This window comes from Sus scrofa, chromosome 18 (genome assembly GCF_054392235.1).
Source record: "Sus scrofa isolate SSC_HxYL_T2T_F1_AM1 chromosome 18, Sscrofa_HxYL_maternal_Yorkshire_Landrace_v2.0, whole genome shotgun sequence".
Taxonomy (NCBI): Eukaryota; Metazoa; Chordata; class Mammalia; order Artiodactyla; family Suidae; genus Sus; species Sus scrofa.
Window position 1 is genome coordinate 56,261,351 of NC_139400.1, and position 27,677 is coordinate 56,289,027.

A 27,677-nucleotide genomic window follows, 5' to 3' on the forward strand; every position below is an offset into this window, starting at 1 on the left:
TCGTATGCCTTGGGTGTGGCCGTAAAAAGTAAAAAAAAAAAAAGTGAGCCTCTGTTCAGTACCTTTTGAGAGGCCATCGCCTGGTTTAATGCCCACAGCTTGTCTTTGGGGGGGGGTGTCTTCTTCCCATGATCGCCCGTGAGTGGGGGAGGGCCGCTGGGAGGGATGTTAGTAGAGCAGGACCCTGCAGTGTGGACAAGTTTGAAAGGTCAAGGCGGTTCGGGCAGAAGAGGAGCCATGAGCCGCTCAGAGCCGTGTGAAGTAGGAGGGAATGTGGGCTCGTCACTTTGGCTGGTGGTCACATGCAAAATGTTGTTATTACTGGAGCCCTTCCTGTGTGTTCACTGGCGGGGAGGAAGGGCGGTAGGAGACGGGAAAGAGTCCCATCAACTTTGGGACAGATTATGGCAATGGCCTGGGGTGACAGGTTTTCAGAGTGTCCCCCAACAGGGACTGCCAGTGCCACTTCACTCTTCCGTGGGGTTTTGACTCCACCTGCATTTGCCTGCGTGCTGGCCTATGGCATCTTCCTTCCTTTTATCTGTCAGTCAATTATGGGATGGAGGCTGTATTTCCCAGCTGACTGTGGTGGGGGATAAGGAAAGTCAAGGTGAATGAGAGAAGGATTATTTGTTGACATAAATTTTTATGTATAAGATTTATGACGTAAGCTAAGACTGAACATTCCTGTCTCATAAGACACATGCCAATCCTGCCTCGGTTCTTTGGAGAGACGCTGTGTTTGTACCAGCCGTTCTTTCACCTTGCAAATAGACGTGTGCAAACAGTATAAAATTCCACCCTCACGAGGCTTTCAGCTCAGTCTTTCTCTAGCCCAGTGTTGCCTTGTTTGTTGTGTGTGTATCATTCAGGATAATACCAATAATGAGGTGTCAGGAACAGGATGATGGCTGTGGCCTAAAATGATTCAGAAAACGGGTGGCATGGACTTCTTCATGCCAACCTGCTAGCACATCGCACTCCTGACTTGTAACTCCTGTTTTTCTAGTCCTTGATCCCAGGGCTGGTGGAGCATTCCAACTTGTTATTTTCAGTTCTGCATCATTTGTTCCTTGATTAAAGGCCTAGGAGCCTCTTTTGTTCTCTGGCATCGAAAGGTCTAATTTTCATAGGTACATGTAGGTGGGTGTTTATTTATTTTATTTTTACATCTTTTTACGGCCCCACCTGTGGCATATGCAAATTCCCGGGCCCAGGAGTTGAATCAGAGCTGCAGCTGCCGGCCTCCGCCACAGCCAGGGTAACATGGGCTCTGAGCTGCATCTGCCACCTAGGCTGCACGTTGGGTCAGCACTGGATCCTTACCCCACTGAGCAAGGCCAGAGATCAAATCCACACCCTCAGAGACAATGCTGTGTCCTTAACCCGTTGTACCACAGTGGGAACTCCTAGATGGGTATTTATATATCTGCAATTAAAAATAATTAAAAGACCCACAGATTAAGACAGCTTTGTCTGCCAAGTGCCAGGAACCAGAGGGACAGGATGTTGGAGTCTGGGTCTCTGTAACATGTGTGGCATGTGGTCCCCGAGGATGCTGTCACTTCCCTTCATTGCTAAGAAGTTCACAGATGAGTTGGGCAAAATAACCACGTCCTTGGGTCTCGCTCTAGCCAGTTAAGTTGTGCTGAGGCTCAGTGTGTCATGGACTTCCCTCTCTCCCTGTGGACAGCACTGGTTTTCCTTCCTTCTCAGAGCAGTGGCGTGAGAATTAGCCACAAGGGCATGAGAACTGGGTGATGCTAGTTGAGCAGGAAGCTGGCTGTGGGAGTGTGGTCCCTGTAAGTGGGACTCAGCCGTTACCTATTGACTTCTCTGCGGTTCTAAACTTAAGCAGCATCAGAATATCTTCAGGGCTTATTAAAACACAGGTTGCTGAGCCCTATCCCAGGGCTTCTGATTTCATGGATCTGTGGTGGGACTCGATTCTGCATCTCTAACAAGTCTTCGCATGATGCCAGTGCTGCTGGTCCAGGGACCCCTTTGAAAACCCAAGTGTTGGTGCAGCGGGCAAAAGACTGAGTCTCCATCAGCCCAGAGTCCACTCTGATTTGGGCAGGAATCAGAGAATTCTGGTTATCGTTAGGTTCTCATTACCGCCCTATTTTTCCTAGCCTTTCCACATGGGTAGGTTATTTTAATACACTTTGCTTCTCACAACAAAACAACCTCATGAGGTGGCAGGACAGGTATTAACCTTGTAAATGACACTGACGTCCTCGGGGAAGGTGAGTGACTTTGCCAGGGGGGCAAATAGCAGAGCCAAGCCTTGCGTCTAGATTTTCTTGGCGTAGCTTTAGTGTTCCTTCTCCGTGGTCAGTGAAGGCTTAGAGATCACCTGCTCTTATAGCCCTCAAGGTTTGTTTTATTCACCCCCCAACACAGAAACAGCTTTGCATTTTAGAACAGTTTTAGATTTATAGCAACGCTGTAAATACGGTGCAGGGAGATCCGAGATGCCTCACACCCGGTTTCCCCTGTTCCTACTAATCCCTTAGATTAGTAAGGTGCATGGGGCACAGTTAGTGAACCAATACTCATACACAATGAGGATCTAAATCTATACTTTATCCAGCTTTGCTTCATTTTTCCAGAACGTCCCTTTTCTCTTCCAGGAGCCCCTACAGGTTTCCACAGTATGTTTAGTCATCGTGTCTCGTTCAGCTCCTCTTGGCTGGCACAGCATCTTAGCTGGCACAGCATCTTGGCTGGCACAGCCTCTTGGCCTTTCCTTGGTTTTGATGACCTTGACAGTTTCGGGGAGTACTGGCCAAGTATTTTGTAGAATGTCCTTCGACTGGGGTTTGTCTGATGCTTTCCTCACGGTTAGACTTGGGTTACGGGTTTGGGGGGGCGGGGGGGGGAGGACCGCAGAGGTAAAGTGCCCTTTATCACATCGTATCGAGGGTGCATGGCGGCAACGTGTTTTATCACGGTTCACATTGACCTTGACTGCATGGCTGAGGTGGTATTTGTCAGCTTTCCCTACCACAAAGTTACTCTTCCCACAGCCCACACCGAAGGAGGGGGGAGTTGCCTTTCACCTTCTCCATAGCCTGGTGTTATTCTGCATGGCGGGGTTGTCTGTCTCTTCCCGTTTATTTATGCATTCAGTTAATCAGTATTTATATCAGTATGGATTCACAGGTATTTTATACTTTGAGTTATGATCCAATAGGACTTTAGTTGGTGCTCAAATTGTTCCAGCCTCACCCAGGAGGTGTCCTTTCATTTGGCGCCTGTGGCCCTTTGACCTATAACCCCACCATTGTCAGTTTTTTGGAGCACATCCCTACTTCCCGGCACTGCATGGTGCTCTAGCTTCACCTTGTATAATTCCTGCTGAGCCCTGGAATCAGGTTTTTAATGTTGGTCTTGGTCCACGAAAAGGATGTCACTGTCCACCGGAGTCACCACCCACAGTGGAAGAACCATTTGCACCTGTCTCTTTAAAAATAAGGCACCTTGGAAGGTGAAATGGTTTATCCCGGGTTATACACAGCTGGGGTCAAGGCCAGGTGCTCTGGCCTTCTCGTCCTGTGCCTCTTCTGCCGCTCGATGCGCATGCCTCATTCAGAACTCCCACCCCACCCACATCCTTGGGTGTAGGCAGTCGGCTGTGAACTCAGCTACTGTCTGCTCAGGACCGAGATCAGCAAAAAGGGGCCAAGAATCATTAGTTCTAGATTAAAAAAAAAAAACTTACGTGAAAGTTTGATTATTTATATCTCTTGCTTGCTTTCCTTCTTGCCAACTACCTTCTGCAAATTTCCCTGCTTATTAGCACCTTTACCTGAAGGTGGGCGAGATAAGCTCAAGAAATGTAATTAGAACTTTGACAGGGAGCTCCTGTGTGGCGCAGCAGAAGCAGATCCGACCAGTATCCATGAGGATGCGGGTTTGATCCCTGGCCTCGCTCGGTGGGTGGGTTAAGGATCCAGCGTTGCGGTGAGCTGTGGTGTAGGTGGCAGATGTGGCTGGGATCTTGCGTGGCTGTGGCTGTGGTGTAGGCCTGCAGTTGAAGCTCTGATTTGACCCCTCACCTGGGAATTTCCACGTGCCGCAGGTGCAGACCTAAAAAAAAAAAAAAAGCGAGAGAGAGAAAACAAAATTTGCAGCATTGCATCTTTTTTCTTGTTTCTTTTTGGAGGGGCTGCCTCCTCAGTGACATTTCTGTGCAAAACCAGTTTTGGATCTTGAACGACATGAACTGTTATGGGTTATCCGAGAATTTTAATCATCTTTTTGGTGCGTCCTCTTACGACAGGAAGTTGAAAGTTGGCGGCAAAGTCACCTCTCTCTGGGTGCTGCCTTGCCTTCCAGTCTTTTCCCTTTGCTGTACTGCCTTTTTGAGATCAAGTTAAAAATGAATTACTGCTAAGTTCAGAAGAGAACAGGTGTTTGGGTCTGCTCACCAGCCTCAGATGGCCTGTTATTTCTGTATTTCCCAAATAGAAAAGTTTTTTTAAAAATCTGTCTCCATCAACACCGACAATGGTATTTACTATGTGTTAATTTTATTTTGTCCATGTCCTGTGTTTATTTGAAGCACTGCTCACCTAGTTCAGTGCCATCCATTTTTTTTTCCCCTTATTTTTTAATCTCCAAAATTTGTCCAGGCTGTGGGTAAGATTCACAAAAGCCATTTTGATTGGGTTTCTCATTCATTTATATTCTACATAAGTCGGGCATGCCTTTGTGTTATGGGGGTGTTTTTAGAAGACTAATGAGGTGGAAGGATTTGTGTTTCATTTGCCTTGGTTTCCCTCTATTCAGACACCTGCGTTTGCCATTAATTACTACTCCCATGGTGCTCTCTCTGTCTTTGTTGTGCAGTGTTTGAAAATAATATTGGGAGAGAAGCCGGGTGCTAAAGCACATATCTGTGTTGTAATAAATAGTCTTGGGTTTTTTTTTTTTTTGTTTGGTTTTTTTTTTTTTTTCATTTAAGAGTAATTGTTATTTTTGGTACCAATTTGAGGAGGTTGTTTCTTTTCATCTTTTTCTGCAATCTCTGTTTTTTCCCTGAAACTGATCTCTTGTGGTCACCTCATTTTTTCCCTCCGTTAAACCATGCTGAATACCACTGTGACTCCTGCATTGTTTTAAGAAATTGAAAACTGCTTTCTCTGGCTCTCTTTTTGATAGTAGGCTCTTGGGTCAGTTGGATTTGCAAGAGGCTAACAATCACCATGACGTTTAAAAAACATTTATTCATGAAAGGTATTTTGTTATATTTTATGTTATTTTTGGCTGCACCTGAGGCATGTGGAAGTTTCCAGGCCAAGGGGTGGAATCCACCCTACAGCAGTGACTTGAGCTCCTGCAGTGACAACGCCAGATCCTTACCCTGATGTACTATAAGGAAACTCCATGAAAGATATTTAAAATTTTTTTTATTATAGTTCATTTACAGTGCCATGAAAGATATTTTAAAAGGAATATATTCCATTTTGGAGGTTTAGCCTACCACTTTTATCTTGTTTTAGGTAAATGTTTTATTGAAACATACCATACTTGGAAGTTCCCACTATGACTCAGTGGTAACCAGCCCAGCTAGTATCTACGAGGATGCCGGTTTGGTTCCTGGCTTCACTCAGTGGGCTAAGGATCCGGCGTTGCTGTGAGCTATGGTATAGGACCCAGATGCAGCTTGAATCCTGTGTTGCTGTGGCTGTGGTGTAGGCCAGCAGCTGTCGCTCCGATTTGACCCCTAGGCTGGGAGCTTCCATGTGTTGTAGGGGCAAGCCCTAAAAAGCAAAAAATTACATAAAGAAAGGAAGAAAGAAAGAAAAGTACCATACTTGCAGAAAACTATACAAAGCACAATTATATCGTGTAATGAGTTTTTTCAAGATGAACACATCTATGTACCAGGCACATAGATCAAGACACAGGATGTTACCAGCTTCTTAGGAGCCTCCTCGTGGGGTCACCGGTCCCCATGCCTACACCCCCCCCCCCCGATTTTTAACACCATCAGATTAGCTTTGCTGGTTTGGGGCTTTGTATAAATGGAATCAGATAGACTCTTTGGGTCTGTAAGATTCTCTCCCATTTTGGTGGTAGTTTGTCCATTCCCCCTGTTAGAATTCCGCTGTGTGAATACCTTGGTCTGTCCATTCTGCTGTTTATAAACGTTTTGGCTTTTCCCGTTTTAGGCTGTTACAATGAATGCTGCTGCCAACATTCTTGTACATAGCTTTTTGAGAAAAAAAAAAGTATGCTTTAAAAAAGAAGTCGAATATATGATATACCTAGGGGTAGAATTTCTAGGACACAGGATTAGCATATGTGTGACTTTAGCTGATTCCCCCAAATAGGTTTCCAAAGTGGTCGTACTGCTTTCTTCGCCTGTGTATGAGAGTTCTGGTTGATCTACAGCCACACCTGACATTTTCTCCCTTTTTCATTTTGGCCATTCTGTTGGATGTTTAATGCTATCTTGTGATTTTTAAGCTGCATTTCCTTGATTAGTAAAAAAGCCAACCCCCCTTTCATGGGTTTATTGGACATTAATACACTGCTTTTAGAAACATTTTGGTCTTGCTTATGTTCTTCAGTCATTAAGTCACAACCAAGATTTCAGTGTTAAATAACACTAAACAAAAAACTTAGACGAGGGATTCAGTAGCATTAATTAAGCTGTGATAATGAACTTCTAGGCCAGGGAGCAAGTCCCCAGAGTGTTACTATATTTTATTATCCCCATCACTAGATTTATAGCGTTTTGGAAGGTTTCAGGACACATGCAATTGGAAAGTCACATTTAAAAATTTCTCATTGGCTCTTTCATTTCACATTGAGTGAGTGAATGGGTGGGACGGCATCGTAAGGGATGCTAAGATGGAAAATTTGGTCTCAACATTTTACGAAGCTCATACGTGTACATGGCAGAGTGAAACGATGCTATTATAAAGCTTTAAAACTGTGCCCTGAATGCCCCGAAGGAGGGTTCAGTCCTCTGAGAGGAATACAGGAACATTTCATACACACTGAAATGCCTTTGAACTTGATGGTCAAACATTTTTGTGACTAGGGGTGGAAGGAATAGGCATTTCCCAAAATGTAGCCCATTCGAGGAGTAGCTAGCATTTCAGAATGGCTGCATCATCAGATGTGCAGAGGGAGAGACAGGAAGTAAAGGGGAGAGAAATACATTTTCTTGCTATTCAGAGAGAGACTGTCAAGCAAAAAAGGAAAAAAAAAACCTCACGAGGACATCAAATTAAAACATACAGTGATGTCTTTTTTTTTTTGCAATCATATTGGCTGAGATTCAACAATAGTGTTTGACAGAAGATTCTACTGACAATTGTGTGGAGAAATGGTCTCCATTTATGGCTGGAAGGAGAATAAATTGCTGCAAATCTCTATGCAGGACAAGGTGGCAGTCGTTTTCAGATTTGAAAATGTGTATGCTTTTTGACCCAGCAATTCTTTTAGAAATGCACCTTGCAGATATGCTCATACACGAGCAAAGACTGTAGCAGTAAACAATTGGAAATACCCTGAATGTAGGACGTTAAATAAATCTTGGTTCCTCCATTCAGTGGCTTTTCACGCAGCCAATGAAAAGAATTGGGGAGCTCCCTCTCTATGGACATAAGGATATGAAACAATCTCCAAGACATATTGTTAAGCCAGAATAAAGGAACATATAAAATAGTGAATAGTATGATAGCATTTGTAGAAGAATTGGGGGAAAGTGCACATGCATCTGAAAAAAAAATGAGATTGATTACATTAGTTGCTTCCTGAGAGGAGAATTAGATAGTTGGCAGAAAGGAATGAAGGATTTTTTACTGGACACCCTTTTGCAGCTTTGGAATCTTCAACCATGTGAATGTGCTACCTAATCAAAGTAAATAACTGGGCTCCCTCCACGAAAATTAGGAAATCAGATTCATAGAGGGCTTTGAATTGCAGTCGAACAATTATATTTTTGCATAGTCTGTTAGGGTTTATGAATTCTTTCAAGTGGATACCTTTATTTAATCTTCGCAGTCCTCACTTGAGAAAGCAGTTTTAATTTCTGTTTTACAAATGATAAAGCTGAGACTTAGGTATTTAAGCGATCGGCACAAAATCTTTTAGTGGCTTATAATAGATTTGAGAATGTTGAGTGTGTCATTTAAGGAATACCTTCATTCACTAGAATTTTATTAAAAGGACAAAAGGCAAAAATACTAGAGTATTTTTAAGCTGATTGAGTAAGTACTGATTAATAGCAGTTGAATCTTAGTGATTTGAGAAGTGTTTATTAGCAATTTTTACCTGGATTTTTACCTATGTACCGCATTCCTGCTGCAATCAAGTCTAAGGTGTTCAGTCTAGATGAGAGCTTGTTTTCAAACTCCGTCGCTGAGTGAAAAAGGCGAAATTCATTAAGAAGGAGGTGATTAAAGGCTTGACAAGTTTTTGCATAATGCAACCTGTGGGTTTGTTTGTTTTGGAAATGTGGAAATGCAATCTTTTTTTTTTTTTTAAATTGATGGGAAGAATTTGTGTCTCACAAACCTTAGGTGATGATGGCAAATTTTTTCTTTTTGTGTCTGTTCTGCCAGGATCTCGGCAGAGACCACATGAGTGCATTGTGTTGCTTCAGTAGCATTTCCTTTCAGAGTATTAAATTCCTCTTTTATCAGGAGCAAGGGGCCTATTCAGATATAGACACTGGAACTTTCTAGAATGGTTTGAGTAATACTTGGTCTTATTTGACCTTCATAGCAGCAGGCAAGGCAGATAGAATATGATTTATTGCAGTTATTCTGATGCTCAGCTGGAATATTCTATTGAGTATTTAATATTGGGGGGGGCAAAGCTTCAATAAGGACAACAAAAAAAATGTGAAAGGGAGTTCCCGTCGTGGCGCAGTGGTTGGCGAATCCGACTAGGAACCATGAGGTTGCGGGTTCGATCCCTGCCCTTGCTCAGTGGGTTAACGATCCGGCATTGCCGTGAGCTGTGGTGTAGGTTGCAGACGCGGCTCGGATCCAGCGTTGCTGTGGCTCTGGTGTAGGCCGGTGGCTACAGCTCCGATTGGACCCCTAGCCTGGAGTCCAAGATATGGCAAAAAGACAAAAAAAATGTGAAAGAATATGAACAGGTCAGCTCAAGATCTCAGCACTGCAATGAGTGGAGCTGACCATAAACTCAGGAACTAGAAATTCAGTAGAACAACCAAACAAAGAGAACCAATTCTATTTAAAAACATTTTTTTTTGTTGGGCCTGTAGCATGCAGAAGTTCCCAGATCAGGGATTGAACCTGTGCCACAGCAGTAACCAGAGGCACAGCAGCGACAATGTAGGATCCTTAACCCTGCTGAGCCACTAAGGAACTGTAAGAGAACCTATTTTAGAACGGAATTTGAACACACCAAAGGAGCTGTATGAGAGGAAAGTAATGGCTGAGGGGGTGAAAGAGTTTAAAAAAAAAAAAAAAAAAGAGGAACAAAACAGTGTATCTTCACCGAAAAGTAAAATTTGATTGTTAACATGGAATTACATTAGGAGGAGTTCCTTTCATGGTTCAACAGTTAATGAAGCCAGCTAGGATCCAGGAGGAAGAATTTGATCCCTGGCCTCACTTAGTGGGTTAAGGATCCAGTGTTGCCATGTGCTGTGGCTTGGATCCTGCATGGCTGTGGCTATGGCCGGCATCTGTAGCTCTGATTCGACCCCTGGCCTGGGAACCTCCATATGCTGTGGATGCAGCCCTAAAAAGCCAAAAAAAAAAAAAAGCAATAAAAGAAATTATATTAAGAGCTAAAAGACAGCTGGGAATGATCACAAAATGTAGAAAAAAGGCCAGATTCACAAGGAAGAAGGCAAAGAATCTGAAACTTTTAATTCTAACAATGAGCCGAACTTTGTAAACAGAAAAACCTTCTATGAGAAATGTATGCATTGTATGTACAAGACAGATAAAGGAAGATTGCTCATTTGATAGTTAAGAGAAGACATGAAAACAGCAATAGATATTCTAGTGTTTTACCTTTCCATTTTCGTAACAACAAATACTTGGAGTAAGCAGGTGGGAAATCAAGCCAGAGGAGGGAAAACTGATGAAGAATTTTTTAAGCGATATTCTAATCTGAGTGGCTGGGTGCCTTCGTTGATAAGATAGTCTGCCCACTGGCAGCTTCTGCAGATGTGGAAATATCTCAGCATTTCAGAAAAGGGCTGGTTAGTTGGGATCCCGTTTGGTACCCTCGAGGCTGGGTCAGGGGTCGCCCTGGGACAGGCTTTGCAGTATTTCAGTCACAGAGCAGTTTTACTGAAGCCTTTATATGACGGACTGGGTTTGCAGGCGACGGGATTGAGCCCCGAGTTCATACGAGGTGTTGGCCTCTGGGTCGCTGTCATCCTGGGGGAGTCAATCAGTACTTTTCTGGAAGATTGAGTCAAAGCCTGGTAGAAATGGACCTTTTTATTGGTGGTCGGGAATACGAAGTGGGAATCACACGGTCAGAGTTTGCAGATGGTGCATCCAGTTGGTGAGCTGGAGGTTGGACCACAGCGCTGCAAGTGCAGGGCTTTCTCTGCGGGACCAGCAGATAGTTTGTGGGAAGAAATCTGTGATCACAGGTGCGGAGCTGCGCGGCAGTGGCTGTGCTGAGGCACCTTGATGTCTGTGTGTTTTCAAAAACACTCATTCCGTGGACATTTACGGAGGGGTTGCCAATGTGCCAGGACCCCTGTATGTCCCAGGGATACAGCAGTGAACAAAGGCCTGCCTTCGAGGAGTTTGCATTATTAGCAAATGTATATGCCAGGTGATATTAAGTGCCATGGAAAACATGAAAGCAGGGCTAAGAGAATGTGAAAGTAGGCGGGATGGTTTGCTGTTTGATGTCACATGGAGTCCTCAAAAGCCTCTCTGATCAGATGACATTTGAGCAGAGGCTTGAAGAGATAGAGGAAGCACAGACTACACAAATGGCTGGGGAAGGAGCAGCATAGGGAGGTGAAATAGGATGTGCAAAGGCCCAGGGGCAGAAGAGTGCTTGAGTGTTGGAAGCATAAGGGGCCCAGTGTGGGTTTGTGGAAGGAAGTGGAGAGAAGCAGCAGAGGAGATAAAAGATGCATGAAACGAAATGTATTGCGTTTGTGTATGAGGAGGGGCCAGAGGAAGTCGCTGTGGGAGGCGGAATGCGCATATGAGAGATGAGATCTTAGAAGTAGTGGCCGAGTAATTGATGGATGCTACTTGACTAATCGAGTAACCAGGAGCATCTATGTGGGAAGAAGTGCATACAGGTAGAGAAAAGAGACGTCCACTGGCACGTTCAGAGCAAGAGTCTAGTCCACGGAAAGAGAGTGCCTGTCTAGAAGCATCTTTAAACTGAGGGACAGGCAGGAGCCCTGGGAGTGTATGTCGCATGGGAACATGGCTGAGACAGAGTATGTAGGTGTGTGCAGGAGAAAGAGAGGTTGGTGATGGAAACCGGCCCTTTCTCCAGAGTGGTAGGAAGAGGACAAGTGTAGGGACTGCCCCGTGAACCCCAGAGGTCACCAGAGCTGTCCCAAAGGCCACAGCAGTGAAGGCATTTGTGGAGTCCAAGACTTGGCCATGGCAGAGCTAGGACTCCAGAACGATGCTTGGGACCCTGAGTCAGTCCCTCATTCTGTTAAAATGAGAAATGTGTGAGTGTGAAATGGGGGAAATGCTTCTGAGACACCGGAATGTAGAATCACTGGTATACAGTGTGAACTCCTTGATGGAAATAAATAACTAGAAAACATTTGGGGATGGAATGCAACAGAAGTTTATAATAGTTATCGCTAGATGGTGGAATTACAGGTCATATCAATGTATGTTTTTAATACTTTTCTGTGTTTTCTAAAATTCCTCAGTACAGGAATGTGTATTACATTTCTTGATCAAAAAAGAGAACTGGATGAACCTGTAGTCTACTGGTTTTTGTTTAGGTAAGAATTGCCTTTATGGGAGTTCCTGCTGTGCTGTGGTGGGTTAAGAATCCAACTGCAGCAGCTTGCTGCATATTAATATATTTGAATGTATTAATCAAATAATAATTTACAAAAGAGGCTCTTTTGTGACAGACACTGATCAAGTACTAGGTGTATGTATAGCGCTGGGAAAAAAAAATCCCCGTTCTCTTGAAACGTCTGATGACGAAGGGTATCAGGGGTCTTTGAAGTCATGATTGTGGAGGATGCAATTGCATTTTCCTTAACAACCCAACTGCTTTATCTTTCACTCTGTTTTGATCCATCCCCTTGGGATAAATATCCCATCCCTTTAGTGTCGTTAGTAAGAATCCTTGGCCAGGGAGACCTCTTATCAGACCCAGTATGATATTTCTTATGCTCTTTAAAAGAAGAAATCCTTCCATCCTTATACTTTCTAGGTAACATAGTTTGGTGGTCATATTCCCCCTAAAACATTTTCCAGTTTTGAAATTGAAGATAGTCTTCAATGCAGAATGATTTGTTTGTTTGCTTAGGGTCCAAGTTTTTTGTTCTTTTTTTTTTTTTGTTGTTGTTGTTGTTGTTGTTGCTATCTCTTGGGCCGCTCAAGCGGCATATGGAGGTTCCCAGGCTAGGGGTCGAATCGGAGCTGTAGCCGCCGGCCTACGCCAGAGCCACAGCAACGCGGGATCCGAGCCGCGTCTGCAACCTACACCACAGCTCACGGCAACGCCGGATCGTTAACCCACTGAGCAAGGGCAGGGACCGAACCCGCAACCTCAGGGTTCCTAGTCGGATTCGTTAACCACTGCGCCACGACGGGAACTCCCCTTTTGTTCTTTTTGCTGTTTGGGTAGAACGTAAGTTTATTGGCAGGACTTGCCTCTTTGCACCCCTCCCCCCACTTTTTTTTTCTGGTCTGTGTAAGAGAATTGTCCAGGCAGCACTGAGCAATAATATGGTGGGGGAGTTCCCATCATGGCGCAGTGGTTAACGAATCCGACTAGGAACCATGAGGTTGCGGGTTCCATCCCGGGCCTCGCTCAGTGGGTTAAAGACCCAGCGTTGCCATGAGCTGTGGTGTAGGTCGCGGACATGGCTCAGATCCCGCGTCGCTGTGGCCCTGGTGTAGGCTGGTGGCTCCAGCTCCGATTCGACCCCTAGCCTGGGAACCTCCATATGCTGTGGGAAGCGGCCCTAGAAAAGGCAAAAAGATAAAAATAATAATAACAATAATAACTATAATAATAATAACAGTAGTAATAGTAATATGGTTGGAATGGTAAGAGTGCTCTTTGTCTGCATCCTTTCTTTGGAGCAGAAATGCCCAGCTTAAACGGGTCTCTGGTGACTGCGTTCGTATGAATTCAAGTAGCGTAAATGATTCCTGGCATGAGTACCTGTAATGACATTCATCATGTGGAACTTCTAAAGCTATTTTGGTTTGACTGCAAATGTTTGACATCTTTATGAAGAAAGAATTAAAAAGTACTAGTCTCTCTCTTGGTGCAGGGAATAAATAATAACTTCATGTCTAAAGATGTCTTAATTTGCAAAAAAAATTAATCCAAAGTGTTTGACTAGACAGATGTTTCCTAACTTAATCAAGCAGCTAGATGACTCCTGGGGTTTGAGGCAGTGTTTTGGCTTGAGAGGCTGTCCATTTGCACACCAGAGCTCCTTTGTTTGCTTGCATGAAAACGGTGGTCTCGGGGAAGACAGTAGAATATACCGTGAATGAGGAAGAAAGGTCTTGGAGGGAAAAGCGTTCTCTGATCTTTGGGGGCTTTTCTCGCCTTTGTCACCCAGATCCTTCTTCTGAGTCTGTTCTAAGGTCGGTTCCACTGACTGAGACAGTGTTTCGGGTTGGCTGTCACTGGTGTGAAGTTGATTAGCACGAAGATTATTTTCTTCATGAACTATTTTGCCTAAAATTTTGTAGCAAGGGTTATCCTCTGAGACACACGCTGATCTCCTTCTGGTTCCCACCGTTGGACATTTAGCAGCGTGCAATGACCAGATGGCAATGACTATTTATAAAACGGCCTCAGTTATGCCTTGGTCTGAAGTGACTTGGAAATTTTTTTTCTCTTTCCCCTCCCTCCCTTTCTCCTTCCCTCCTTCCGCACTCCCTTCCTTCCTCACTTCATCAGTAATACAGGCGGACAGCTTTTTGATGCACCTCATCTTTTTCCTGTGAATCTCTTTGGTTTTCCTACTGAGAATAATAAGTGCTCCATTAATAAGCTCCCATTTAAGGTGAAGGTTGAAAATCGGGTTGTCATTCAGCAGCCATGCAATACTTTACCGTGTGATATTTAAAAATCAAGCTCTGAGCAACCTTTCCTGCAGGGGTGGGAAATTAGAAACTGGAATTAGAAATTAGAAATTAGAAACTGCTTCCTTGAAAGCAACCCTAGGGAGGGGTTGCTTGATGTGGAAAGCTAGGGGCTAAACTCCCTGGCAGAGCTGGCAAATGGTCGGAGATCCAGAATCTAGCCGTAGACAGGTCACCAGAACGATTACAGTGATGGAGCAAAACTCCTCAGGTAAAGCTTTGCATCTTTTAAGGTCGGGTTACGTTTCAAAAAGCGCAGAGTTATTTGAGGTGAGGTGGGGTGGGGGGCAGGGACCTGGGGAGGCAGAGGGAATTAGGTGGGTGGGGAAATGCTTTCAGTCTGGGAACTCTGCTGATACTCTTGTCGACAGAGTCAGCTAATGGTTTACAGATTGATTGTAAGGGCTGGGCAATCTTGGATGTCACCTAAACATCATCTCCTTTGGGCTGATGGAATACACAGGGTTCAGAATGTCGTACAGTGATGTCTGTATTCAGATGCCTGGCCGGAGTTACCTTGAACTGGGTGGAAATTCCTAGTTACCTGATCTCACCTGAGGCTTTCCTTATTGGTGGAGCAACACCTGGAAGTTCCTCCCATGGCATGTTTTGCTTAAGGATCCTAAAAATAATTTTTCAGAGTGGAAGATGAGACCACAGCTTCTGGGGTTCCTGAGGTTCCGCCTGCTACCGTGCATTGTACTGAGGGTCAGGGAATTCTCGAGGCAGACCTGGATCACCGGGCCGCTGCGTCTTCGTTTCCTTGTCCCTAAAGGAAAAGGTTGAACCCCGTCTGTTTTGCTTCGCTGTGTAAATGCTTTTCTTTAATTCTGTCTACAGTATTGATCCTAGCCCAACGTAAATATTGGTCTTGTTGAATAGAATTTTGTGCCTGGGCAGTTCAAGTGCCTCTTGACTAGTGCGTTGGAAGACTACCATGCCCCCCGAGCTCCTTTTTCTGAGCGTGAAAGGCCCCTCTGCATTCACGCCTGTTCTTCCTGTTAGTTATTCGGTGATATAATCCAGTTAATCATAGCCCCAAGAAGTGTTGCTGTTAACAACACAAAAGCACTCTACAGTCTCATTCATGCATGAATAAAATGATCCTCTTTTACGTTTTTTTCTTTTTTTTTTTTTTTTTTTTTTTTTTTTATGAAACCATTGGCAGTCTTGTTGGAAGGGTTTATTCATTCAGGCTGAAAGATGTACCGTGGGTGTTATGTCTGATTTTGGAGAGCTTTTGCAGCAGGTTTATGTCTAGAGCGTTTTGTCTGTTTATTTATGTCTGTTTAGACTGAAATTAATACAGAGCTTTTCTTGCAAAACCACGAGGATAATTTCCCCTCTTTGTCGTGCTCTTGGTCAGTCCTTCCATGGAGAGAAATGTGAAAGAGTATTTGTGTCTTGAAGCTCAGTTCGTGCATCTTTGTCAGTAAACTAGGGAACTTAGGGGAAAAAGACAACAACAGAACATCCTCGTGCACGCACGTGTGTGTGTGTGTGTGTGTGTGTGTGTGTGTGTGTACGATAATAAAGTTTAGGTCATAAACATCAATAGTCTTCTGACTTTTGTAATCCAGATTTCTTAGCTGACTCTAAAAGCATTTTGTGTTTTTCGTATCCACATTCATTGTCACGGACTCTCTGTATATTATTTAATATTACTGCGTGGCCTTTGTGGTTTGCATTTACTATTCTAAAAGCATTTTGTGTTTTTCGTATCCACATTCATTGTCACGGACTCTCTGTATATTATTTAATATTACTGCGTGGCCTTTGTGGTTTGCATTTACTATTCATTTTTCCTTCTATTTTTGACTGGAAGGGATGTGAAGTTAAATATGAATCCTCTATGCACAATTGAAAAAGTAACTATTGATTTACTTTGCATTTGAGCAGGGAGTTGCCTTTATTTAAAGGCATTTTTATTTTTAGGAAAGTTGAAAACAGATCACCTGTGGATCCCCTTATGTTGGGCCTTTGGCTTTTTTGGGCCACACCTGTGGCCCATGAAAGTTCCCAGGCTAGGGGTCGAATCAGAGCTGCAGCTGCCGGCCTACACCAGAGCCACAGCAAGAGCACATCCAAGCTGCATCTGTGACCTACACCACAGCTTATAGCACCACTGGATCCTTAACCCACTGAGGGAGGCCAGGGTTCAAACCCACATCCTTATGGATACTAGTGGGGCTCGTTACTGCTGAGCCACAGCAGGAACTTCCTGCATGAGGTTTTGATTGATTTCTCTGACAGTTATTTCCACACCCCACATTTCTTCATTTTTCTCCTGCTTTCTATACCCTGAGGCCACAATCATCAGTAACTGGTGTTAGGAGAGTCATTTTCTTTCTTTTTGATAATTCTTAAGATTTACTCTCTTAGCAATGTTCACATATGCAGTACAGTATTATTAACTGTAGTTACCATGCTGTATGTTACCTCCCCAAACTCATTTATTTTATAACTAGAAAGAATTTTGTACCTTTGACCCCCTTCACCCATTTTTCCCACCCCTCCCCATCTCTGGCACCTGCCAATCTGTTCTCTATGTCCAGGGACTCATCTTTTTTTTTTTTAATTCCACATGTGAGTTCATACAGTATTTGTCTTTCTCTGTCGGACTTATTCCACTAAGCATAATGCCACTTGCTGCAAATGGCAAGATTTCCTTCATTTTTATGACTGAATAATACTGCTTTGTATACATATATGGTGTTTTCTTTTTCCATTCATCTATCAGTGGACAGTTAGGTTGTTCCCATATCTTGGCTGTTGGAAACAGTGCTTTGCTCTGAACTTGGAAATGCACGTATCTTTCTAAGTTAGCATTCTTTTTTTTTTTTTTTTTAATAAATACCCACAAATGGAATGGCTGGATCTTATATGGTAGTTCTGTTTTTAATTTGTTGAGAAACTTCCATAGTTCTCCATGGTGGCTGCACCGATATTCAGCCCTACTGACTGGGCACAACGAGGGTTCCTGTGTCCCCACATCCTCGCCAAGACTTGGTATTTTTGATAATATATCTTGTCTTTTTGATAATAGCCATTCTGACAGATGGGAGTGATATCCCCTTGTGGTTTTGATTTATGCTTCCCTGATGGTTAGTGATGTTGAGCATCTTTTCATGTGCCTGTTGGCCATTTGTATGTCTTTTTTGGAAGAATATCTATATAGGTACCCTGCGCACTTGTGATTGGAGTCTTTTTTGGTTTTTTTTGCAGTTGAGTTGTATGAGTTCTGTATATATTTTGTGTATTAACTCCTTATGAAATAGGTGATTTGCAAATATTAGGGGAATCTTTCTTTTTATGGGGGGGCGGATTTCACTATTAAATGAACCAGTATTAGTTGTGGGGCTTTGATACAATTTCATGTACATGCAACTTTGATCTGTTAAGTAAGGTTTAAGGCTTAGCTTTAGATAAATATGAAGCGAATTTTTTTTTTCAACTCGTTTGGTCTCTTGTGATTTTGCAACTTGACGTTGAGCTGTTGAGCCTTGACTTTAAAACGTCCTGTGTGTTGATCTGAGTTCCAGATTACATAAGCACTTTAATTCTGAGCAAACTTGTTCTGAATGGCCCTCTTTCTGTCCTTTTACTCATATCCTTGAACACGAAGTTTTACAGGCTTTGCATGTGTAACTCCGTTGTTTCTGCTTTAGCCTCTGAGAGTTTTGGTGAGCTTAATTTTTTTAATCTATCTTGATATCAAGACTTATAAGGACCTACGTGAATATCAGTGGAGACATTTTGATTCTCGAGAAATCCCCTTTTACCAGTATGTGTGTTGGTGTGTGTCTGTGTCTTTGTCGGTGTGTGTTGCCATGGGGGAATATTTGTTCCTGGAGCCTTGATTGCTTCCCTCAGTATTTTCTCTGGTAAATAAATGTGTGTGGTCAAGTTACATACTTTCTCCAGAACTTTTATCCTGGTGCTTAGAGCTTTTATAGAGTAAATATTATTAATGGCCTGCCTTGGGAACATAACCATTTCTGTGGGAAAAATTAATTGCACATATCAAGCAGTTGATATACAAACATACTTTTGGAGCCAGAGTCCTGGAAAACTGGGGGCTGCTTAAGTAGATGAAGAAGACCGGACTCTCCAGCTGGGGCTGTGTCCCTGTGATAAGGACTTGTCACTCAGTGAGTTCATTAATGTCGTTATCATCATTTTGAAGCGTAGCACCCACCAGCTATGGCATCTCTCAAAGGTCCCCGCTTCCTCTTTGTCCCACTTGAAAGGCCTGGTCCTATATTTACCGTAGAGTTGAATGATTTAGTCTTGTAATATCAGAGCTTGTTGGTGTGATAGATCCCTGAGCGGCAGGGAGAAAAGGCAGTTTGCGGCTCTAGGTTGAAGAAATCACCCTCGTTGGGATGTATGAAAGCAGATCTTCGGCTGGAGTCTTAGAACATAGAAACCGCAAGAGACTTTAGTTCCATTTTCTCACTTTGCGGACTAAGAAGTTGAGACCTAGAAATAACCTAAATGACCACTGTGTTAGTTGGGGTTCTCCTGAGAGCATAGCCTGAAGCAGGGAGTTGAGTGCAGGTAGTTTATTTGGAAAGGACCCCAGGAAGCAGAGTGAGGGAGCCGTGAGAATGGCAGGGAGGGACGAAAAGCCAATATGAGAGTGTGTTATGGGAATTTCCACTGTGGTTCAGCAGGTTAAGAACCTGACATAGTGTCCTGGAGGATGCGGGTTCAATGCTTGGCCTTGCTCAGTGGGTTAAAGACCCCATGTTGCCACAAACTGTGGCCTAGGTCGTGGATACAGCTGGGATTGGTGTTGCCGTGGCTGTGGTATAAGCTGGCAGCTGCAGGTCCAATTTGACCCTTAGCCTGGGAACTTACATATGTCTCAGGTGCGGCCCTAAAAGAAAACAAAAAAAGAGTGTGTTAGGAAGACTGAAATTGTAGGCAGTAGGGGCTCGATTCTGCTCCCAGATTCCTCCTTTGGAAAGCTAGGATGCTAGAGCATGGGTACACTGCCCCCATAGTCCCCTGGTTGATTGAGGTTATAACCTTGGCCTTTAATGCTCCCACACTTCTGGCTGCCCTTGCCTTTGGGCTGAGCTGGGGCCCAGCTTCAGAGAAGGCCCTGAAGAGCAAGGGAGACACCTGTATTTCCTGCGGTGGGAGCTGCCCGTCTGAGTCTGCCCTACTTGGAACTCCCCACCATGGCTGGGCATGAGGGAGTCCGACAGGGGATAACTAGAGGGTGTGTGGCGAACACCATCACCAAAAGTGGCTTGATGACCTCAAATAAGCCCGTGGTATCACTGAATCAAAGACTCTCCACTGTAAGGACCATCACTGATGTCTGAAGTACTAAGAAAGAAAATGCACCAGCAAGGAAGAAAAATAGGCTGCCAAGTAAACGCTGATGGCCATTAAATGTGAGACACACCTAATATTGGAGATGCTAAAACGTGGGGAAAAGCATGTCCTAGAATTGATGAAACTTAGTGTATGATGAATAGTGTGAAGCCGTGTTGTAGGTCTCTGTGACCTATTGTGGAAAGATAGCCAGAATGTATTTTAACTAAAGACTACAGGACATATTAATGCAACAGTATGTAAAATAGTCCATTAATGTGTAAATAAACAGACCAATATATTCTAGGCGGATTCACAGTAAACTGCTAACGTTGATTCTCCCTAGTGCAGTGAGGTGACGCATGATGTTTTCATGAGGAGAATGTATGTGGGACCATGAAACTGACAAAGCAGAAATAAAGAAGTAACAGCCTAGAGAAACCACGACTTGTGGAGTCTTTTGGTAAGTCATTGGCAGATCATGAAAGTCAGGTCTAAAACCTCCTTCTGAGTATTGCTCAATTAAGTACTCTTCCGTCAGCTTCGCCATTTGGAATAACTGGTCTCCTTTGCTCAATCGTATGAAACCATATCCTTTGGGGTTTTTTGGTTGTCTTTGTTTTGTTTTGTTTCATCCATATACCTTTTTTTTTTTTTTTTTTTTTTTAAGGCTCTGCCTACAGCATATGGAAATTCCCGGGCTAGGGAATCAGAGCTGCAGTTGCTGGCCTACACCACAGCCACAGCAACGCCAGATCCACATTGCACCTGTGACCTACACTGCAGCTCATGGCACTGCCAGATCCTTAACCCACTGAGTGAGGCCAGGGATCAAACCTACATCCTCATGGATACTGGTTGGGTTCATTACTGCTGAGCAACAGTGGGTACTCCCTGCGTCCATATACTTTGTACACACATCTCAGGAAAGCTTTTATCCCCAGAGTCCCCCCGTATGCCTGTCCAATGAAGATGCTTCTGACCCCTTCCCCACCCTTGATGACGGGCTCAGTGAAACTAACTAGCTTCAGTGTTGGCTTCGGCAGACAAATACCCAGGTAAAGATGTAGAATTAAGCATCCCAAGACTTTTAATAGGTAACCTGGGGATTATCTACTCAGAGAAAGATGGAGACTTCCTCTTCCAAAAATGAATAATAGAATCTTAGGGTTGGAAGGAGGAATCTTAAATTATCATCCAGGCCATCGTCAGATTCTGTAATGTACACAACTTTGCAGACAGACGTCATTTAGGTTCTAAACGTTTCCTGAGTGATAAGGGAATTTAGCACCATTTCCCGAAATCCGCTCCAGCTATGAGCTATCAGATTGTTAGAAAGGTCTTTTTTTTTTTTTATGATAAGATAAATCTACTTGTTTTAATTTTTGCCCTTAAACCTTGGGTCTACCTTCTGAAGTAGAATGCGTCTGGTGTTTTCTATGCAGCAACACATCAAATATTTGAAAAAAGCTGCCTTATCTTCTCTGAAAACTTTTTTTTTTTTAAGGCTACATTCCCAGACTTGAAACCACTTGAGTTTTCTGTTTGCCTGTGTCTCTGGCAGCTGGTTGGAGACGAAGATTCTCTTGACCTGAGCCTGCTGCTGGCTCTGGCCCAGGGGGTTTTCTCTGCAGGTTAGTGAGTGCGCTGTATGGTATTTGATAGGTTTTTAAACTTCCATCTCTGGTTTCCAGTAATGGATTCAGAAGTGAGTGAACATTGGATTTTTAAAACATTCCTTGTTATTCTTAAAGCTATAGTCTACGACACACCAGGAGTGGATGGAGTTCTTTGGGGCTGTTACCTGTCCACTGTCAAATCACCAACACCCAACACAGGATGTGGTGCCTGACTTGTGTTCAGGTCATGGTTTAGGTTGTAGCTTATTTTTAATGTTCACATTGTGTTTTAAAATATCCTTTGGGAGTTCCCGTCGTGGCACAGTGCTTAATGAATCCTATTAGGAACCATGAGGTTGCGGGTTTGGTCCCTGCCCTTGCAGTGGGTTAACGATCCGGTGTTGCCGTGAGCTGTGGTGTAGGTTGCAGATGCGGCTCGGATCCCGTGTTGCTGTGGCTCTGGCGTGGGCCGGGGGCTCCAGCTCTCATTCGACCCCTAGCCTGGGAACCTCCATATGCCGCGGGAGTGGCCCAAGAAATGGCCAAAAGACAATAAAATAAACTAAATAAAATATCCTTTGTTTCACATGAGGACATATTCTGCTGTCTACTCAGAAATAGTGATGCCTAGGGAGTTTCCGTCATGGCTCAGCAGTAATGAACCTGATGAACCTGACTAGGATCCATGAAGATGTGGGTTCAATCCCTGGTCTCGCTTAGTGGGTTAAAGATCCTAAGGGTCTGGCGTTGCCGTGAGCCGTGGTGTAAGTCGAAGATGCGTTTTGGACCACACATGGCTGTGACTGTGGCTGTGGCTGTGCCCAGCAGCTGCAGCTCTGATTCTCAGGCTAGGGGTCGGCCCACACCACAGCCACAGCAACTCGGTATCCAAGCCTTGTCTGCAACCTACACTGCAGCTCACGGCAACACTGGATCCTTAACCCACTGAGCGAGGCCAGGGATCGAACCCGCAACCTCATGGTTCCTAGTCAGATTCGTTTCCACTGGGCCACGACAGGAACTCCTGCATCCGATGTTTCAATCTTCTCTAAACACCTTGACTTGAGCATCATCAGGGATGGCGAGCTCGTGTCTTTGTCCTTGAACGGCTCTGAGTCTCCCTAGAACTCAGCAGCCCAGCTTTCGAAGGTACAGTTTGTCTTCTTGATTTCAGCGTTTGAAAGCTATGAATGGAGCAAGAATCGGGAACTGTAAGCTCAGCTTTTTTACTTTGAGCACAAGCCCAACAGCAGACCTTTCTTGGATGCCTGCTGAGTTCTGTGGGAAAGAGAAAGAGTTAGGACCATTCTTAGAGTTCCCATTGTGGCTCAGCAGGTTAAGAACCTTAGATAGTGTCCTTGAGGATGCGGGTTTGATCCCTGGCCTTGCTCAGTGGGTTAAGGATCAGGCTTGCAGTAACCTGTGGCTTAGGTTTGCAGATGTGGCTTGGATCCGGTGTGGCTGTGGTATAGGCCAGAAGCTGCAGCTTTGATTCAACCCCTAGCGTGGGAACTTCCATATGCCCTATAAAGAAAAAGAAAAAGAAAAGAGAAAAAAAAGGAGACAATTCTTATCCTCTCAAAGCTAATGATGTAGAAGGAGTCTGTTTTTCTCTCTCTCATCACCCACCCCCCACCTGCACCTGCTGCTCTAACTCACCAGTCCAAAGTGTATGATGAAAAGTGACCTCGGCAGAGCAGTGGAGGGAGAAATCACTACCACCTGGAGCAGGTAAGGTGGCCCCGGAGCTTCCCGTTGAGAAATGGGCAGGACTCCTATGCTTGTGTGGCCTTTTGTTGCCTAAGAGTCCAAAGTCCGCAAGCTGTTCTAATCAGTTAGTTAAGCTTAGCTTATTTAACAAAAGAAGATATTTGGACTGAACAAAATCACGGATGATATTCCCTCGGTAATGACTCATTTAGAATGCAGCAGTCTACCTAACCACATTTTTATTTTTTGCTTTTTTAGGGCTGCACTCATGGCCTTTGGAGAGTCCCAAGCTAGGGGTCACATTGGAGCTATAGCTGCTGGCCTACACCACAGCCACTGCAACGTGGGATCCGAGCCTTGTCTGCAGCCTACACCACAGCTCATGGCAACGCCAGATCCTTAACCCACCGAGCGAGGCCAGGAATCAAACCTGCGTCCTCATGTATGCTAGTCAGATTCATTTCTGCTGAGCCATCATGGGAACTCCCCTAACCACATTTTTAAATAATTGAAACTTACTCCTTTAAGAACTGAGGCAGTTTTTTTTTTTTAAAAAAAAGGCCAGAAATGGAGTTCCTGTCATGGCGCAGTGGTTAATGAATCCGACTAGGAACCATGAGGTTGCGGGTTTGATCCCTGACCTTGCTCAGTGAGTTAAGGATCTGGCGTTGCCGTGAGCTGTGGTGTAGGTCGCAGACGAGGCTCAGATCCTGTGTTGCTGTGGCTCTGGTGTAGGCCGGCGGCTGCAGCTCCGACTCAACCCCTAGCCTGGGAACCTCCATATGCCACGGGAGCGGTCCTAGAAAAGGCGAAAAGACAAAGAAAAAAAAAAAAGGCCAGAAATCTCTTCACATTGCTAGATGGGGGTCTGTGTACCCTCTTCTTTAATATGAGCTGGCTTGTGACTGCTTCAGCCAGTAGAATATGGCAGAAATGACACTTCATGGCCTCTAACAGTATGTCATAAAACGCATGCAACTTTTGCTGGCTTCTCTTGGGATGTTAGTTATGGGAAAGCCATCTGCTGTATAGAAATATGACTGCCCTGAGATTCCCATGCTGGAGAAGCCATGCATAGGTGCTCCAGTGAACAACCCCAGCCAAGGTCCCAGCTGACAGCCAGCATCAGCTACTGGCTTTGTGAGGGAACCATCTGAACACCCATCCAGTTTGGCCTTCAGATGACCCCAGCCTCCCCTGGCATCTGATTGCAGCCATTGAGAGACCCTGAACCAGAACCTCCCACCCAAGCCTTTCCTAAGTTCTTGACCCCCCCCCCCCAATTATGAGCCAAATAAAAAAGTTGTTTAAAGTTGCTGATGTGATTTATTGCATAGCAGTAGTAATTGTAACAAGTACTAAGACACCAAATATGCATCATCTGTGTCTTGCATCTCTCTGAAATGCAGTAACTGCATTTTTGAACAAAGTGTAGTCATAATTTTTTTTTAATGGCCGCATGTGCAACATATGGACGTTCCCAGGCTAGGGGTAGAATCGGAGCTGTAGACCTACACCACAGCCATGGCAACACCAGATCTGAGCTGCATCTGCAACCTACAGCACAGCTCACAGCACCTCAGGATCCTTAACCCACTGAGCAAGGCCAGGATCGAACCCACTTCCTCACAGACACTATGTCGGGTTTTTGATCCACGGAGCCACAAATGGAACTCCAATTTGAACATCTTATGGACAGTGAACATCTTACATCTTACATTGGGATGAATGTAGTTGCTTCCTTGAGCTACACAGTGAGGTGCAGAGAAACTCCAGTCTGCTCAGCTTTTCAAAATCTTATGCATACTTCTGGTTTTTCCTTTTCTCTTGCTGCCAGGAATCCTTTCACCAGATCTGAGGGTACCACTTTCAACACAATGAAATCACATTTGAAATCATTGTGCTCAAATTCAGGGACTGTATTTCACTAGGGACATTCTCAGCAAATACTCGGTGAAGAATTTGTGTTGATCATTGGTCTGGGTGCAAGATGAGGGGCTAAAGCTTCAGGAGACAGTGGCTTTGTCCATGGCGTATCCCCAGTTCCAAGAATCATACCTGGTGCTCGCTAAGCCTTTGCTGAATGAATGGATGCAGGACACTGTTGGACGGTCAGAGCAGGTGCTCACAATGGAATCTGTCCTTGAGGGAATGATGAGGATGGAGAAGGGACCGGAAACCGTGTTGGGGGCAGATGAATGAAGGCAATGGCGATGTTTGGCCTGGAAAAGAGAAGAGTTGCTTGAAGGAGGAAAGGATTATCAGGCGAGTGAGAAGTGGTGCTAGATTCGAAATACAGGGGATTTCCTTCTGTCTATTATCAAATAATGCCTAGATGGGGTCTATCAAATAACTCGGCCATGGCTATTTTGACTTCTGAGCCGTATCTAAGACACACACCTCATCTCATGGCAACCCAGATCCCTAACCCACTGATCGGAGCCGGGGATTGAACCCATGTCCTCATGGATGCTAGTTGGGTTTGTTAACCGCTGAGCCATGACAGGAATTCCGAAACTCCAGGATTCTTATTTTAACTGTTACTGTCTCTTCTAGTTGGTGTTTAACTTGAAACACAAGGTAAACTTCTTAAACTGACTTCCCGGGAGTACAGTGATACATGTCAAGGAAGATTCCGAATGGATCCGCTGAAGTCGCATGTGTTTATCACATTTATTGTGGGTAGTGACATTTTCAGTAGTCCATCGCAGTTTAGTGGTGTCATCGTGAAGACGACGTGATCATCAGGAACATGAGAGCTCGTCTTAGAGTCACAATTTCCATTTTATTAAGTCCTACTTGACTGATTTCTTTCAAAATTGCATCTGTTTCTTAGCATGGCTCTAATGTTAGAGGGGCTTCCTTGGAGATATGCAGGGATGTAGAGTTACAGTGTTAACCCTGAGCTTATGGAGTTTAATGGAGTTCTTAAGTGTGCTCTTATTTCGGTCACTAGAATATTCCGCAAAAACAAATATAGACGCTGTGGAGAAAAGATTTGAGATGGTTAATTTCTAGGTGTGAGTTTATGCTTTGTTGCAGGAGTGAAGGTGGGGGTGAGGATGAAGGGACATAATGGCATTTTTAGGTATCACTACAGACAGGTTTCCCAGAAGGAACAGACCACATGGTTCAGGGTGCCTGGAAAATCTCAGTTCCAACCCCAGCAATTTAAGGAATTCATAAAGATCAAAAGACAGTGAGCATGTAACTTTTACTATTTATTGATAAGAGAAAAAAGATTCTGTTTTCTCAGTTGTAAAACTGAAGACTTCAGAGAAGTCTAGAGGGAGCCTGGGAGGAGATCTTGCTCAGAGAAGAATTGAGCTTGGTTTGTGTTTTTGTTTCTTCACACTGGGCAGTGTTTCCGCCACACTAAGCCAAATACAGGTGTGCCTTGTTATGCTGAAACCTAATCACTGGAAATGCAAACTGACATGTAATGGGACAAATCTGACATAAACAGTTTGATAAGTGTTTTTATAGCCTTCAGCTGTTTTCTGTGGTTATGCACTTCAAAAACTGTGTACTCAGACAACTTAATGCACATCTCTGGGTATGCATATGCCCCCCCTTTTTTTCTGGCCCATTTTTGCTTACTTCCTGTTGTTTTTTAAACTTGATGATGATGAGCTTGCTGTTATGAAGCACCAGCTCCAAGAGGGCCAAGAAACTGGGTCCCAGGAATGTCCTGAGTGGACCTGCCCTCCTACTTCGGCACCTTTGGGCAGAGAGGCTCAATTTAGAAGCTGGGAAGCTTCTATGTGACTTTTGTTTTGGAATGAAATGACTGAATGAACAGACCGAAATGTTTCCTGTCTTTTTCTTTAACCCTACACAAAGTTAATCAGCAGATATGTAAAGCTGCCCCTATGTCATGAGCATTCTTGTGTTGTTCAACTGTGCTGTGATTTGCTATGGTCTGACCCAGAGCTAGAAGCAGAGGGTCAGATTCCTCAGTGTGAATATCGCTAGAGAGCACCACGCATGGGCTGCATGAGCACAGCCGGGGAAGTGGCATAACTTTTTTTTTTTGCTTTTTAGGGCTGCACCTTTGGCATATGAAAGTTTCCAGGCTAGGGGTGAGATCCGAGCCACAGCTGCCTGGCCTACACCACAGCCATAGCCACGCTAGATCCGAGCAACGTCTGGGACCTACATCACAGCTCATGGCAATGCTGAATCCTTAACCCACTGAGTGAGGCCAGGGATCAAACCCATGTCCTCATGGATATTGGTTGGATGCGTTACCACTGAACCACAACAGGAACTCTGGAAGTGGCATAACTTGGTTAACTTGCATACCCCTGGGCTGCCATACTATCTAGTGCCAGAGGGCCATACCTGGGATAGACTCTGACCTGGAATTAGTGATATGCAGGACTTCACATGGCCAGTAAGTTGAAGAAATTGGGTAAGTTACGGGGGAAGACTTTCTGAGGTTATGTCTTACCCGGAAGTTTATTCTGGCTTGTGAGCCACAGAGAAGACGGCCCTTCTAGGCAGGTGGTGCCGTAGCATCTTATCTTTGCAGAAGGAGTGATAGCATGGTCCCTCCCTAAGTTTCAGCATTGCACAGTTATTTATAATTCGGTCTCTTACCACAGTTGTGAAATCTGAATAGTAGCAAGGTTTTTTGTGTTTTGTTTTCTTTTCTTTTATCCAGCCAGCTGCATCAACAGCATATGGAAGTTCCCAGGCTAGGAGGTGAATTGGAGCTGCA

The 27,677-nt window shown here is 44.3% G+C and overlaps 1 protein-coding gene across 8 annotated transcripts in view; it reads left to right on the top strand.

Annotated features, from left to right (window-relative positions):
- OSBPL3 (oxysterol binding protein like 3) overlaps positions 1–27,677 on the top strand; it is a 193,708-nt gene that overhangs the window by 13,330 nt on the left and 152,701 nt on the right. Inside the window, exons 2-3 of one of the 8 annotated variants that reach the window (XM_085005698.1) lie at positions 14,938–15,905; positions 16,001–20,088. The exons of 5 other annotated variants lie outside the window; for them this stretch is intronic. The gene's annotated coding sequence lies outside the window, so the exon portion shown is untranslated. Of the gene's footprint in view, positions 1–14,937; positions 15,906–16,000; positions 20,089–27,677 lie in introns of those variants that run through there. 2 more of the 8 variants (XM_085005701.1, XM_085005705.1) reach the window with 2 other exon arrangements.